Source organism: Lontra canadensis, unplaced genomic scaffold (genome assembly GCF_010015895.1).
Source record: "Lontra canadensis isolate GAN:19392208 unplaced genomic scaffold, GSC_riverotter_1.0 scaffold120, whole genome shotgun sequence".
Lineage (NCBI taxonomy): Eukaryota > Metazoa > Chordata > Mammalia > Carnivora > Mustelidae > Lontra > Lontra canadensis.
In genome coordinates, this window is record NW_022631114.1 from 2,153,256 (window position 1) to 2,170,040 (window position 16,785).

Consider the following 16,785-nt stretch of genomic DNA (forward strand, 5'->3'; position numbering starts at 1 on the left):
AATGACAGACAGAGATCACAAGTAGGCAGAGAGGCAGGCAGAGAGAGAGAGAGAGGGAAGCAGGCTCTCTGCTGAGCAGAAAGCCCGATGCGGGGCTCGATCCCAGGACCCCGAGATCATGACCTGAGCCGAAGGCAGAGGCTTTAACCCACGGAGCCACCCAGGCGCCCCGAGGATCCCCCAGTCTTAAAATGGCCTCATGATGTCATTAAAATGGCCTCATGATGTCATGGGGTCCTACACTCTGTAGAGAGTGTAGGACCCCACGGGTTTCCGAGTGCGCACCCATCAGATCATGGGTGCTCCTAAGGTTGGTGCAGCCTTCAGCTCTTAAGATAACAAACCACCACGTTAAGGAATGATGCTTTCTTATTTGTTAAGATTTGCTTGTCTCCATGCAGATAATTAAAGCGAACTAGGGAATGAAGGAACCTGTATCGACAGCGTGTGCCAAGTTCCACCTCCTATTTTTTTCCCCTGGGAGAGGTGTACTTGTGGTCATGCTTGCGAATCCGCCATGCTCATCTTTCTGCTAATAAAAATAATTCCTGGTTCTCATGCTAAAATTCTATCATTATTCATCCTGTGTTACACAGTGGGTAGAGGAGGGGTGTTCACCAAACAATATCATGAATTTTACTGCTCCACCTTCCACTGAAGCATGTGAAAGCCACCGTTGGGGTGTGGGAGCGAGCGTGGCGGGCCAGGGCGCTGGAAGGAGGCGACGGGACAGACCGCCGGTGCTTGGTTGTCTTGGTTGCGAGTTTGGACTCTGTGGTCACCGAGGAGTCATTAAAGCTTTCTAGCTCAATTTAGCAAGGGTGTACTGGTTCCCAGGAGTCCTCTGTATTTATATTGTTTGTGGGAAATACTGAAAAGAGCCCGAGTGTTTCCTATGCCACATGGAGGCCATCTCAACAGTCATGGAAACTTAGTTACTCTTGCAAGTTCAAAGCAAAAATAATGTAATACATTGATGGAAAGGGACTGCAGACCTGGAATGAATTGTGACATCATCACCGGCCGTTGTTTTGGGGTACGGGAAGCTTCCCTGCTGAGGGTGATGCCTTTCACCAACTGTGTATTGATTACCTATTAAGCCTCAGGCCTCTGCTCATGAAGAATTCCCACTCGAAGGTGGCAGACATATATAAATAAATCATCATCCTCGAGACTGACTGAAAAATGTCAGAACAAAAGGCGTGAGGATTGGTCTCTGGGGGTAGCGGAGAGCAGGAGATGCTGTCTGTCTAGGAAGTTTTTCTTTAAAACCTTTTTCGTCTGGAAATGTCTGAGAAAGTTCTGTTGGCTATGAATGACAGAAACCCGACTTTAAGCAAAAAAGGAAAGGTAATGCTCGGTAATCGAGCATCTAGACGTAGCGTGCTTTGGGCATTGCTGGGTCCAGAGGCTCTAACGTGGCCGCAGAGACCCTTCCTCTGTCCCTTGACTTTGCTTTGCTGAGTCTTTCACGTCAGCCTCCCTGTGTGACCGGCAGGGTGGCAGCCAGGAGTCCGAGCTCACCGCCTCCAGGCTTGGCACTCATCGCTGAAACTGAACTCCCTCCCCGGCCCCCGGGGCTATCCAGGGACGATGTGGATGACTGTGCATTGGTTCTGGACACCGAACGAGGCATCTGCGAGGGTGAGGGGATGCCGTGCCGAGGGGCCCGGTGGACAGCAGTACAGAGGGGCCAGGGAAGCTTCCTCAGAGGAACCGGAAGGAGGGAGTGTGGGCAGACAGACGCTGCCACTGTCCCGGGGCACGGCAGCGGAAGAGGACTCGTGCAGGCAGAGTACAACCGGCAGCTGAGGTACAGAGCAGGGCTCGAGGGGTAGGTCTGGCAGGAAGGATGGGAGCTCAGCTCCTTGCACATTGAGTGAGAGTTGCTGGGGGGACCCTGATGGAGCAGCTAGCGGTTTGGGCCTGAGAGAATTTGTAAAGCCCGCATGGTACCGAAGTAAGTGGTGGATAATGGAGATAGGCATGGGATGAGCGTGGAGAGGCCTGGAATGAGCGTAACCAAGCTCCGTGAGGAGGATCATGTGTTAGGCTGAATCACATGACGTTACTGCTTTTGTGGGTCAAAAATGGCAGCACAGTGTCAATTTCATATGGTTCAGCCTCTTCCGAGGGAATTCCGCTTAGAGATGCCTGGGTTCTTTCTTCCCACAGATGCATATTGTGTGCTCTGCCCTGTGCTGGCCTCTCCTGGTCTCATTCTCTGTGGCTCTCAAGTCTCCACACAGAACCATTCTTTTCTCCTTCCTCTTTCCTCGCTTTCTCCTTCTCCCCCTTTCCTTTTATCCCCCTCTTGTTCTTTCCTATTTTGGGAAATATCGATGGACTGATTTGGAGTGCGGAGCACAGTGCTTAGTGCTGGATATGTAGTGTGGACTTTGTGCCCGCCCTCCTGGGTTCTAGAGTCTCGATACGAAAGCAGCATTGGAGGCCTGATGGGGTGCTCTGCGAGGTGTGGTGCTGGAGGCCAGTGAACACTCTTAAGAGGTACTGGTGTTGTAGGGCTCATGGGATGCTGGCTGTGGTATGGTGTTAGAGGGGCTGATGGAATGTTCTGGAAGCTACGAGGAGGCATCAAGTCCTAGATTCTTCTCGATTCACCCAGGGCTAGGGATGGGGGAGGGGAGGCCTGCCGAAAAGTTGAACAGGTGTGTGCCATGGAGAGCATGGGGCTCTCCCTGCTACTCCTCAACCCTTTGCCATTGTTCAGCTACTCCCGTGTTACCTGCTGGAGAAAACCTTTTATTACCCGTCTCTCTCTTCCCAGGTAAAATTTCTCCTCCTCTTCCCTGGTGTCCCAACAATACCCTGTTAGAGCTTTTAACCCTTGTGTCCCATTGACGCTGTGTTCCACTTTCCTAGATTAAGGCAGGCTCCCTCCATTCAGCAGGAAGCTTTAGGTGGCAACTGTCTTACTACAGACTGTGCTTAATAAAGTGTTTGGGTGCTGGAGGTGCTAAGTAAATATTTGTTGAGTGTTGAAATAACTTTGAAGAGATTCTGTTGGCAGAGCCCTTCCGATTTCCACCTGACTTAAAAAGAATGCCAAGAGTATACGTACAAAGGAATATTATTCAGCCTCAAACAAGAAGGAAATCCTACCCATATGTGATGAGCCTGAAGTTGCAGGACATTTTACTAAGTGAAATAAACTAGTCACGGTAGGACGGATGCCGCGTGATTCAACTTACATGAGGTATCTGAAAATAAGCAGACCCATGGGACCCATAGGAACAGAGAGTGGAGTGGCGGTTGCCAGGGTCTGGGCAGGAGGCAAATGGGGAGTTGCTGTTCAGTAGGTTTAAAGTTGTTATTATGTGCAATGGATAAATTCTAGAGATCTGTGCAACATTGTGTCTACTAAGGTAATAATACTGTATCATGTACTGAAACATTTGAGGTTAAGGCTCCTTAAAATAAATTTAAAAAAATATATATATAGCAGCTATCAACCTCTATCCCCTGCCCCTCCAAAAAACCCACCTGAATGATGTCGTGCGTCATGCCATACTGCAGTCACAAAGGAAATGTCTGCAGTGAAATCACGTGAGCACCCATGTTGGGAGTTCTACCTGATCTGATTCATGGTGCAGACTCTTGTGAGTGGGTCCATCATTTGCTTGAGGCTCAAGCTGGCCTCTTGTCTGTGATTCAGATCCCTGTGCAAAAATAGACCTTTAAATGGACGGAAAGCAGTTAACAGAGACCCATCAGTGTCTGGGTGTCTGTGCATCTGGCGGAGATAGGAAAGCATGAGGACGAGGGCTGGCGAGGGGTCAGTGCTGTTGAACGCTGTGCATGACAGGTGCACTTCCTGGAGCAGATGGCCTTCGTCTACGGAATCCTCCGTGATCCCCAACTCTCTCAAGTTGACTGGCTCTTTGAATCTGGTGCCGATTCCATATTCAGCCATGCTCTTCTAGGGGAACGGTCTCCTGAAATGTAGTGTCTTTTTGGAGCGGGTGAGGTGTGGGTTAGGATTCTCGCTGTGCACCCTGGGGCTAATGATGACAGTTAGGATTGGCTGTGGTTCATAGACTGGGTACAGCAACGGTGGCTGGCCTGTTGGCCCATATTGGGGCGGGGGGTGGAGAGGCAGGTATTTCTAGCACACCTTGCAGAAGTTCACAGGTGCGAGGACAGAAATCAGTGCTTAGCACTTTGCCTCTTGGAAACATCTCATCATTTGGAAAGGAATTTTCATTTTTAAAATAAAAAACAAAAAACAAAAACCAAAATTGGCCTTTCTCTGGTGCTTTTTCTGAATACTGGCGAGCCTGTCCTAACATTGGAGGGATAATGACTTTGAGCTGGGTGGGATATTTTTATTCTACTCAGTGGAAAGTAAATATTTGCCTTCACTTTCTCAGAACCCTGTGTCACTGGGAAAGCAGCTGAAGAACCCGCTGGTAAGAACAAAGGGCCAGGCCTCTCTTTGCCTGCAAATCTGGTTTTCTGGCAGAGCTCCCTATTGAAGTGTGCATGGCCTCCTCTCAGTACTGGACCAGGGGACGGGAGAGCATCTCGCCGTTCCCTGACCCTCCCTCTGCGAGACAGCACGCAGCCCCAACTTCTGCTGCTTGAGAGGATGAGGCTCTGCTGAAAGCTCATAATTTTCTTCTCCAACGTGACAACGAGGCAAAAGACAATAGCCAGTTGCCTCGTATAACCCACCTGCTTTGTAGGAAATGAAGCGAACTCAGGAGCCCCCAGTGCCACTTGGAGGATTTGTCGTTTCCTTTCCTGTCGGTAAACAAAGGCAGTCCGTTACAAGAGTGCGGCAAGGATTGTTTACAGGATGTTTGCTGTATCAAAGGAAGGAAAAGTGCCTTTTACAGAGCTGTGCTCATTGTGTGGGGGATATTACAACATCGTTTAAAGGGTACTCTGCTGGCAAAGAGAAATTAACCACAAAATATTCCGTCATGAAACACCAACTGTTTAATCAATCAGTAGGACTTACTTCGTAAATTGAAGTTGAGGGTCTTATAATGTATCAGCAGTAAAAAAAAGGTAGAAAGCCAGAAAACCTCTTGAGAGACAAAATAATAGGTTCCTAAAACTTTGGAAAAATATCAATACTTTAGAGGACTCAATTTTTTCTTTTTTTAAATTGTACGGGTTCATGCTTTGTGTGCAAGAAACAGTTATCATTTATAGTGTGGCTGTGTCTCCCATGTAGGCCTTTCCGGGTGGCTCTTCAGGACATCCAGTACTGTGTCTGGGTGCCTGGTGTCCCGGCTCTGTCCGGACACTCTTTTTCAAGCCGTTCCTAGCACAGAAAGGAGCTGGTAACTGAGGGTGCCATGAACATGACCGAGGGAATGAATGCTTGGTTGGACTCAATAAACTGGTGACGATTGAAACAATGACACAAGATGCCCAGTCACATAACATACTCTCCTTCTAATTGATGCTGGGAAATCTTTTGATATATACTTGGGTGTCATGTGTGTGTCTGCGTGTTAGCTGCACGTAATTTTTAAGTGTTCATTTTAGTGGCATTAGGTGTAGGCATCCTGTTGTCCAGTCATCTGTCTCTCGAGATTTTTCATCTTCCCAAACTGAGATTTTGTACTCATTAATCACTGACTCCCCACTCCCCTTGCCCCCGTCGCTGGCAACTGTCACTCTCCTTCCTGTCTCTACGAAGTGGATCATTGTGGGTGCTTCACGGAAGTGGGATCCCGTAGTGTTTGTCTTTCAGTGACTGGTTTATTTCACTAAGCATCATGCCTTCAGGGTTCATCCATGTTGTAAGCTGTGTTGTAATTCCCTAACTTTTAAAGCCGAGTGATATTCCGTTGTGTAGATTCACGACATTGTGTTTATCCATCCATTGGTTGATGGACACGGGTTGCTTCCACCTTCTACTATTGTGAATAAGGCTACTATGAAGGTGGGTGTACAGATATCTTTTCAAAACCCTGCTTTTGGGGTGCCTGGGTGGCTCAGTACGTTAAGCGTCTGCCTTTGGCCCAGGTCATGATCCTGGGGTCCTGAGATAGAGCCCTGCATCAGGCTCCCCACTCAGTGGGGAGTCTGCTCTCCTTCTCCCTCTGCCTGCTGCTCCCCCAGCTTGGGCTGGCTCGCTCTCTCTCGCTCTCTCTCTCTCTCTCTCTCTTAAATAAATAAATAAATACATCTTCAAAACTCTGCTTTCAATTCCTTTGGATATATACCCAGAAGTGGCATTACTAGATCGTATGGTAATTCTATGTTTAAGTTTTTTAAGGGATTCTCCATACTATTCTTAAATTTTTAAGCTTGAAATTGGCTATATGGCTCCCTTAGGTCAGTGAGAATTTCCTTCCCCTCCCTTGCCAGTGTACATGATCTTAAGTTCATTTACAGTTGAGGGACTCATAAGAGTAACGTTTCATCAACTCTTCAATGGTTCATAAAAATGGAGACGGACTGGGAAAGGTGGGCTTTCTAAAGCCAAGGCCAGTTGTCGCCTTGCTGGTAGGTGGCCCTGTAACTGATCAGTGCTCAGTGTGAGAGGGCACTGTTAACACGGTGCCGGGACCAGAGGCACAGACCCTGCTGTCCCAGCACACCCCACTCACTGGGGTCTGGGGAGCAGAGTGCAGGACCTGACAGGATTCAGAGAAGCCGCGTTGATGCCATTTCATCCGGGCATCTCACGCTCTTGATGTCAGGAGGGAGTGTGGGCCATAGCGCGCCTGGCTCTGGTTCGGTTTGTGGAAATTCTCATATTTATGGTTTTTAGAAATGATGTAGCAAAAGATCGTATTTGGGGAGCCAAGCCGACTTGATTTCACACCCCATCGTGTGTGATTCACTTTGGGCAAACGGTCAATGCACAGAGTACCAGTCTCCTCATCCGGGAAGCAAAAAAGGCTGATTTTGTTTCTAAGGGATTGTGGGTTTGGAAATCACATGGAAAGTAGCTAGCGGAGCGCCTAGTATTTAGTGCCGCATACCCAGTATTGTCTGCTCCGTTATGAAAAGCAGAGGCCGCTTAACTGAAGTTAGTACCAAAAACAGACACCTAGATTATCAGTTGTCACAACTATGGTCTTAGACCCTCCCCCTTGACATCTGCAAAACTTATGGAGGATCCCAGAGAACTTTATATTATGTTGCTTATCTCTACTGATGTTTATGATACTAGCATTAAAACTGAAGAGTTTAGAAATAATTACTAATTAATTAAAAATGACAGTAAGTCCTTTGCCTTTTATTAGAAACAACATTTTTTATGAAAATCACTCTTTTCTCAAACAACGACAAGAAATTAATGAGCAGAATGGCATTGTTTTACAATTTTGCAAATCTCTGCGGTATCTGCCTTCAGAGAATATGGCTAGGTTTTCAAGCCTTCTGCACCGTGACGTGTTATTTAACCTCTAGAAGGCTCCACCGGGTCCTGGTGAGAGGAGCGTGGAGAAGAGAAGTGATGTGTTTTGCTCTGAGAGTGGTTTGACCCTGGAAGCCCCTGGAGGGGCCTTGGGAACCCCTGGGTGCCTCAGACCACACTTTAAAAATGGCTGACCTAGAGTTTTTCTGTGAGTCTGAACTGGGTCTCTTTCTTCTCTTGTAGGTTCTTGCTCCTGGTCGAGTGAGCTGGAGCCTCCCTTTCTCCCTGCTGAGGTGAGCCCACCCCCCATCTGTACCCCAAACCACTGCTTAGGGTTTTAAGTTTGGGCTTCTGTGCCCCATGAACGCTATTCTTGTTTTTGTTTTTGTTTTTTAATTGTTTCTGTTCCCCTTGGCCTCGGGATCAAATGTTCTGATTTTTTCACCCTCCAGCACACACATACGTGAGTATTGCCTTAAGAAGCCCTTTAAACTTGGGGATTGTCGAAATGGGGTGCTTCAGAAGGAGTGACTGGCAGGCTTCAACGAGCATCCCATAATGTGTTTGAAAGGCTGTGGATCTTAAAGTTGGTTTGTATCTCTCTGCATGGAGTGTCCCTTAGATTCCGGGACAAAGTGGGAGCACAGTGGGGGACGCAGGCCTGCACGCAGGTTGTGGTCCTGGTGGTGGGTAAGCGCTGCACTGAGGGACCTTTAGGAGGAAGGTGATGGAGATGGGGTAGAGGATGGCCAGGGCTCCCCGAATGGGGCCCAACCGTCTTCCTGGGGCCTTTGCGTCACGGGGGACACCTACCTCCCATGTAAAGGCAGACAGAGCTCACTGCTCCCCTCCTTGTGTGTGTTCACAAGTGTTGTATTTTCTGTAATAGCATGAAATCGGATGGGTTTGTGAGGAGCTGTCAGGAGTAACCATGCCCACGCACGTCTGGTCTCTGGTGCTTAGCCATCCCCGTTCTTCAATGTGTATTTCCTAAAAATAGAGCTGTTCACTTAGTTAATGATGTTGACTAGCTAGTGAGGAGCCCAGGAGAACTTTGCATGGATGCATTACTTACACCCCATCTCTTCTTGGTCTTCCATCATTGCCAGCTGGCCCAAGGTGTCATCTAGAGTGCTATTCCCTCCCTCTGGGGTCCACTGTGGGGTCAAGTCCCGCACTTAGTGGTCAGGTCTATGGATTGTCTTTGTTCCCACAGCCTCTGTCGCTCTGTGTGTTGGTGCATTTTGAAGTCTGTGGCCTGAGAGCCTGCACTTCCAGATGTTACGTGGACGAGCATGTTAACGGTGGCAGGGTGCCGCTGGAGGAGGGAGAAGACACCCGCCATGGGTTTTCTCCGTACCAGGTAGAAACTCCGCAAACACACGTGGGTGGTGAGACGTCGAAACTACTCGCGGGGGAGAGGAGAAGGGGAAGGAAGGCGACAGTAGCAGGGGATCAACCTGAAAAGACCACGTTCCTTCTTGTGCGGGATCTCGCTGCAGCTTGAGTTTTTCTAACACGGAAATAAAGAGCGGTGCCATTAACCTGTCAACACGGAGAAAGGGAAGTATTACGTGAGTTGGTTTAAAGGAAAGACTCCCTCACCCCGCTCAGCTGTGCTTGTCCCTCCTTGGTCCCTGCTGCTGCCCGGTGAGGAGTTGCTCTGTAACCGTCCTTGGCCCCTGAGGGGCCCAGGCTGCCTGGACATGGCTCTGCCCTGCTTTTGTCCCTTACTGAGCTTGCCAGCACCGTGAGACCGGGCTCCAGCCAGGAATGAATGCTCCCTGGGGGGTCGTGACCAGGTGTGTACAGCAGCTGGCCCGGAGGGTCCCGTCTCCACACTATTGTCTTCGTGGCTAATTTTGATGAGCGACGTTATATTGGTTTTCTACACTATGAGACCGTTATAGACATTTGTGATGCAGGCTCGCCATTTCCAGCGTACTGCATTTTGACGCAAGTTGCATTCTTTAGTTTTAAAATGTGTAGGTGTGTTCGGTTTCCAAAAACACAGAAATAAATACACTAGAGCTTAAATCCCCCCCCTATATTCTCACTCCCCGAAGGCACCCACTGCTGGTAGACCTTCTTTTAAATCTGCGTGCACACGCAAAACAAAACAGAGGTGGGATTATTCAATTCATACTGCTTTTCCAGTTGCTTTTTTTCTTACCAATACATTGTAGCTGTCTTTTTTTTTTTTTTTTTTAAAAGATTTTATTTATTTGACAGAGAGCGATCACAAGTAGTCAGAGAGGCACGCAGAGAGAGAGAGACAGAGAGAGAGGAGGAAGCAGGCTCCCTGCCTAGCAGAGAGCCCGATGCGGGACTCGATCCCAGGACTCTGAGATCATGACCTGAGCTGAAGACAGAGGCCCAACCCACTGAGGCACCCAGGCAGCCCTGTAGCTGTCTTTTTGTTGTCAATATTTAGGTAGTTCCTACATACTCTTTTTAATGATGAGTTGGCTTTCATGTGTAGCGGTACTCTAATTTCCCTAAACTTTGTGGAAGGACATTTAGGTGCTTGTCAGTGCGTGGCTCTTACTAACAAAATGCTCGTGTGTATATAGATATATTAAAGTTGTGTAAGTGTGTATATGTAGTGTAATATATGTAATATACTCTCTATATTAGATATATAATACACACAAAATAAAATAAAATAATGAAATAAAAGATAAATATAAGTATATATGTCATAGTTGTATTTCTTTAGGATACATTCCTAGGAGTGGAACTCCTGGATGGAAGAGGCTCACGCTTAAACTTTCGGCAGATGCTGTTCGACTGACCTTCAGAGGGGTTGTGCCCTTTAGGATTCCATCCCTGACTCCGCAGTGAGATTCTAGCCAGCACCAGCTGTGAATAAGCTCGGTATTTTTGTTTCCGATTCTTAATGGAAAAACTCTCTCATTGTTTCACTATTTATGTTCTTTTTTAAGAGAAACATTAATCCTGAAGTTAGGCACCTTTATTGGCTACTTGTCAGGTTTTTTTGGAAACTTCTTTACTCTGCATATTCATCCTTGGTGATATGACACAATATTTTTGCAAATTCTTAGTTACTATCTTTTTTTTTTTTTTTCCTTTAACCGTTTGAGTTGCTTATGGTGTGAATGCGGACGAACTCTTTAAGAGCGTAGCATGGAATAAGGCTAGTCTTTTTTCCGAGTGGAAAACCCGTTTCAGATGCTGGCGTGACACGGGTTATGATTACAGGCCAGGCCATCGTGGCTCCGTGTGTTGTTTTAAGGTATGAGTGAAGTTCATTTGCTTTGGTTCTTCTCTTTTCTCTTGTGTGAGGACCGTTGTTCTCGCATACACTTATATGTAAGGCGCACACTGCTTGAAATCTATACATTCTGTCACAGCATCAGAACGGAAGAGATGTTCCACCGGTTCAATGGCTGACTTGTTGCATAATCGTAGAGGGTGGCTTCACCAGTTGGCCTCCCCATTTTCCCATTGATGAAATCAGGACTCACTTAGCCTTCATGGGGGCTTAGCAGCCTGTTTATCAGAGGATCAGGAGACTTGTTCAGTGGGAGAAATCAATTATTATCATTAGAGGATTAGTTAGAAAAATTTGGGCTGAGCTCCAAATTCTAGTCCTTACAAAGACGAATAGGATTTTGCAGGATAGCTGGTACCCTTCTGGTCTCCTCATGTATCTTTCAGCCTTCAGATTTCTGATAGGAATTAACTCCTTAGGCATCTTCTTATTAGAAAGGAATATCTTGTTCCTCCCCTCCGCTCTCAGCTTTACCTTCATCCTTGCACCTTCTTGGAATTGAAATAAGTATTGGCCGGGGGTAGTAGGCTTCCTTTTGATCCTGTCCTTTTTTCTTTTTGGCCAACTTTGTAAGGCCAGGGAGGTTCTGAGGCTCTAGCGGACCCCAGGAGGGGCTTCAGTTTCTCTCCATTGACGCAGAGTGTACTTAGGTAAATGTCTCAGTGTCCTGCCCAGGTTTCTGCAGAAATATCGTACTCACTTGGATGTCTCTACTTAGGGGAACAGCATCGGGGTGGAAGCCATCTGCTGGCTTCCCGTAAGCAGTGTGCCAGCTGTCCCCAGGATCTGGATGTCAAGACGACGTCTGAACTGTGATGGTGCGAGATCCTTTACTCAGGCTCTTGGACATTGGGAAATGCACTGGCTTATATGCAGAATGTTTGGGTGATCTCACACCTTGTCATGAATTTCATTTTTCATTGCTCATACTCATGGTGTAATATAGACCTGTTCCAGATTATCTTTTAAAACGTTCCATTTCTTATCCCACTATCAGCCAGGTTAAAAAGGGTTAGCCACCTCAGGGAAAGGATTTTAAAATCTGAAGGCCTCAAGAGAGGGAGGCCATGGGCTCTCCCATTCCGTGCATCCTGGAGATGATTTAGTTCATTGAACATTTATTGGGTAATTTCTGTTGGTGGAGCACTCTGTTAGGAGCCAAGGGAAACAAGATGATTAAAATGGGGTCCTTCCCTTTGAGAGTTTATAATCTAACAGGGAAGAAAGAAGCATGTACAAATAGCTCTCGTAAGAGGTTTGATTGCTGTAATCATCAAATAGAAGGGAAATGCCAGTGAGCTGAGTCGACCATGGATCTCTGCGCCCACCAGGTAGTCTGGCCTGTCATAGGCACTAAATACACGTTTGAATTCATGAGTGGATACATTTAGACACATACATTTTGGTGTGCTTTATAGCAGAAAAGAGGTGTAGAAACAGATGATTGGATGGATTTGTGTATGATCGCATAGGGTATGCGAATTTGGTGAGGTCATCAAGGGCATAGGGTAGGCTGAGCAAGACCCCTCGTGGACCCATCCTTCCTCCTACACTGGGGGCAGCTGGGGGCAGTCCTGCTGGTTGCTTCTCCTCCAAAGGCTGGGAGGACTCTTCCTGAGCCCACCCCTTGAACAAAATGGGGTTTGGTCCTTCATGTGAAAGATCTATTGCTCTGGTTTCTTGTGGACTGATTCATGCCAGTCAGTTAAAACTGCTTTGTACTTGGATTCCCTGCCTCCCTCCCTCCTCTCCCTCCCTTCCTTCCTTCCTTCCTTCCTTCCTTCCTTCCTTCCTTCTTTTCCTTTTTTTTGGGGGGGGCAGTCATTAGTCATTTCAATTTTTTTTTTTATAAACCTTTCATTTATTACGTTAGGGATTTTTTTCTTAATTCACAGCGTAAGATGCACTTTTCTTGATAACCAGAGATTTCTTTGCCTTCTCTTTTTCCAATTCCTTTTCTTACCGTTAGGTTCTCTCTAGTCAAGTAAATGACAATGTGCTTTCTGGCCATTATATAATAAATAATTTTTCCCAAAATGTAACCCTGATCAATGTAATCACCTGGGACGGACTTCATGACAGAGAGGCAGCCGGTCACATCAGCAGTATGTCTGCAGGCCATTCTGTCCTCTTCTTAGTAATCACTCTAGCACACTCTTGGTGCTATATTTGCTCGCTGTTACTACTGTATAGTAGATAATATTTTAGTACTTCAGCTATCCCATTTGATCTCCCAGCAGTTCTTTGAAGTAGGTGTTATTATCCACATTTTAAAGATGAGGAAACTGAGGCCAGGGAAGTAAAATGGTGTGCTTGAGGTTACCCAGCGAATCAGTTTATGGAACCAGGAGGAGCCGGGCTCTCAGACGTCGTTCCTTGGCAATGCTCCCAGGGAAGGTCGTCTTCTGGAGAAGCCTAAGTCTTCTCTTTCTTCTTATCTTACGGAGATTTCAAGACGTGGTCTTGTTTTCTGAGACGAACCAGCCAGAAGAATTGGTGCAATTACACCGATCCCGTCCGTACATCCATATGTCGATCATTCACAAAGACAGACGTGATGTGTGAGAGGATCCTAGCAAAACCTGAATGTACACAAGAATGAGACGAAACAATCATGGTACCTTCTGATAGTCTGATGAATATTGGGTGAATGGCCTGTCCAACACCCGCTTGGAATAGGAAGCCTCTTAAAACACACTTGCCCCTGAGCATCATGAAAGCTGGACCTCTCCCTGGTTGGTCGACTCTTTACCTCAAGTGGCTTCTCGGTTGTGGATGACCTCTGAGAGGTGAATGGGACAGATAGTCAAGTCAGTATATTAGGAATTCCATTACAAAATGTTTACAGGGCAACGTGCAACTTTGTGTAAGTCTTCTGGAGAGTTCTTGTTTGGAAAACATTGCAGTATGCTCTTAAAAGACATAATTCTGACCATTCCCTTACTGAAAAGCTGCAGATACAGACCTTAGTTCATGCACCTGAATGCCAGCAGGGCGCTCCCACAGAACACGTTGTAACTTTGTGAGTTACATCTCAGCATGGTGTGTTTTCTTTTCCTTTGTTTGTTATTAAACATTTCGCTGGAGGAAATATGGGTGGAAGATTTCATAAAGGAAGCATTCAGCGAGAACAATGGATAGTGTTAAGACTTTGATTCTGAAGTAAAATAACTGTTTTTCCTTGAGAGAAGCAATTCAGTGGTAATTAGCCAGGTGTCTGATAGAGGTGGTATCATCCCAAACTCAAGACAGCCCTCGTGCCTCCCGCTTCTGTAGTCTGGGACGTTGTAGCATCAGAGATCTTTTGGTCCCCTTCACACCTGAGGTACAATTGACATAAAGTCATGACAGTCATCGCTTCTATAAGATTGTTTATTTAGAGAGTCTGCAAGTGCAGTGAAACACGCTAAGTTTTTACGTTTAATTACCTAACAACTTTGAACTCGTTTCTAAGATCGGATTCTTTGATTTTTCTCTTCTACTCAGTATAGTGATAATACTAACCAGCATTTGTGCGCACTTTTCTGTTCTGAGGCTTCTTGTAAGCCCTTGGCAGATACGCTTTCCTTAAATGTGAACGGCTCCTGTGACTGTCTTCCGTGCCCTGATGCAGGGACCCGGAGGACGGGGACCTGGAGGACAGAGTGCTTGTACACAAGCACCTGGCTCTTAGCCAGAGTCCATGCCGGGTCCCATGGATTTGCATAAAAACATCTGGCAAACGGGCTTGGTGCAAATAGTGTAGGTTGGTGACAAGAATACAAAAGAACCTTATTTTAAATTTGGACAGCGACAGGGTCTCGAGCGACAGGCCACTCGAGTTGTCAGATTATTAGCTTAATATAACCTGGGCACTTTCCTTAATCTTTGGTGGGCCCCAGTTTTGATATTGGCCAAAGAGGTATAATAATCTATTATAAGATTTTCATCCAAATTCAGTGAGACAGTGCTTGTTACAACTGATCTGGTTACTCTGTTTATCTCCCTTTGATTTTATCTGAAAAATCAACTGAATTCTATTTTTTTAATTAAAAAAATTTTTCTTAAAGATTTTATTTTTCAGAGAGAGAGAACAAGCAGGGCAACGGTAGAGAGAGGGAGAAGCAGACTTCTGGTTGAGCAGGGAGGCCAGTGTGGGACTCGATCCCAGGACCCTGGGATGAAGACATGACCTGAGCTGAAGGCAGACGCTTAACGACTGGGCCACCCAGGCATCCCTGAAGTCTGTTTGTAAGACACTGTAATTTATTCTCCCATCTCGGCTTTGTCCTCTCCCCACCCTAAAAATCCATGGTCAAGTCTCTTTTTTGTAAATATATTGAGAGAAGGAAAAGAGAGCGCTAAGGTAGAATGGGATGAAGGAGTACTAAAACCTGAGGTTGTAAGTTTTCTTTCTTTTATGATCTTACCTATTTCATAGCTGCCTATTGTGAGTGGAGTTTTATCCTTTCCAGGAGTGGTGTCTTGAAATATAACACTGGTGGCGTCTTGGTCACCTGTCCTTTGCAGGCTGAGTGCCTGACAGTCCCCCCCCCCCCCCCCATCCAGCTTCTGTTGCCTGCCTGTCACCCAGGCAGTGGCCCTGACTCGGCCTAAAAGTCTTCGTTGTTCTGAGCAGTGGTTTTTACCTTTCACTGCCCATCCGAATCACCTAGGAAACTTTTAAAAAAACCAATGCCTGATTTCTAAAACTGATACTTAGAAACTGAATTGTGACCGAATTTCCAACGCCTGTATTTTTTTTTTTTAAACTTCCCCAGCTGATTCTGATAGGCAGGGGAGGTGGAAAACTCTGCATTAGTGTAGGGGAGATCCGGAAGGGCCACATTCCTTGTTACTATAATGTCATTATCACCATCCTGTCTGTTTCAGTGACAAATGGAGTCTCTCGGAAGTGGCCGTGAGTACTGCAGAGTCCAGAATTGTGTAGAGTGTACAGTGCCCTCTTGCCCCTGCCCGTCCCTCTCCCGTCCAGGAGGGCTCAGCTCAGTGGGCCCTGAGTGTCCAGACAAGGTCAGGAGCCCGGAGATGGATCCACGGAGGCGCAACTGCAGGGGCTTGGAACAGCCCGCGAGTACGTTTTGTGTTCTTTGCCGTTCCTTTGTCTATTGTTCGGCAGTGAGTGTGTAGGAATTACTCCTTGGTGTGATCTGCCTGCCGAGCCATACTATTTTTAGGCACTAACCCACACAATAGGTTTATAAAAAGGCTATTGAGCCTTTGGAGGCTCTGCTGGATTTGGTCTGACAAGGGCTGCGTTACAAGTAGGCTCTCCCGCCTCACAGTTCAGGCATGTAGGATTTTTTTGTTTTGTTTTGCTTTTTTCTTTATAAAGAGTCTGAAGAGCCTAGAAATACAGAGGTTTGGCCGTCTGTCAGGTGACGGTCTCCTCCGGTGTCCTGGCTTTCCAGGAACATCGCGTTGCAGGTGTTTGTCACATGCTAGTTGTTACTTGTTCTTTTCCTTTTAGCATGCGCTAAAATGTGCATAGTTTGTAGTGCTGGGGGGGAAATGCACACGGGAAGCATTTTCTTGTTCTTGGCAGTTGCGTTTTCCTCCACTGGGGAGCTATGCTTGTCCAGGTCTGATTACCAAATGGAATTTAAACAAATAGAACTAGCACTAAATGTTGGTTTAAACTTCTTTTTAAAATGGCCATTGGAACTTGGGGGTTCTAATCCACTGTCAGACATAAGCAACACTCCGTTAGGATGCAGAAACATGAGTTCCCTAGTAGCTGTAATGGAAAAACAGTTTCTCATTGTTTAATAATGTGATGCCTTTAAAAGTGTCCACATAATAGATTGGATATTATTTACGATTCTTTTCTTCCTTTAATGTATCTCCTGCCATTAAAATGCCATAACAAGCAATGTACTGGAATCACCACTCTATAGCTTTGGCTTTCCAGAGTTACCCGTCTCCGTAAATATCATACCCACACTAATTCGCAGTGAGGCAATTAGCCAAGTAAAGATTTTCTTTGGCAGTGCTTAGCGAGGGGATAGACTCTGAGCTATCTTGGATGACTTTGAGGATTAATACTGATGATTTTTTAACTCCTTCTTTATGTGGTTACAAATTTATGGTTCCTCTTGCTCTTGGGATCTGTGTCACTCTAAAGGACGGGCCTGGCCTGACTTGT

At 46.4% G+C, this 16,785-nt stretch overlaps 1 protein-coding gene across 3 annotated transcripts in view; it reads left to right on the forward strand.

Annotated features, from left to right (window-relative positions):
* SIPA1L2 (signal induced proliferation associated 1 like 2) overlaps positions 1-16,785 on the forward strand; it is a 213,070-nt gene that overhangs the window by 40,991 nt on the left and 155,294 nt on the right. For all 3 annotated transcript variants that reach the window (XM_032841144.1, XM_032841145.1, XM_032841146.1), the window contains exon 2: positions 7,589-7,638. The gene's annotated coding sequence lies outside the window, so the exon portion shown is untranslated. The remainder of the gene's footprint in view (positions 1-7,588; positions 7,639-16,785) is intronic.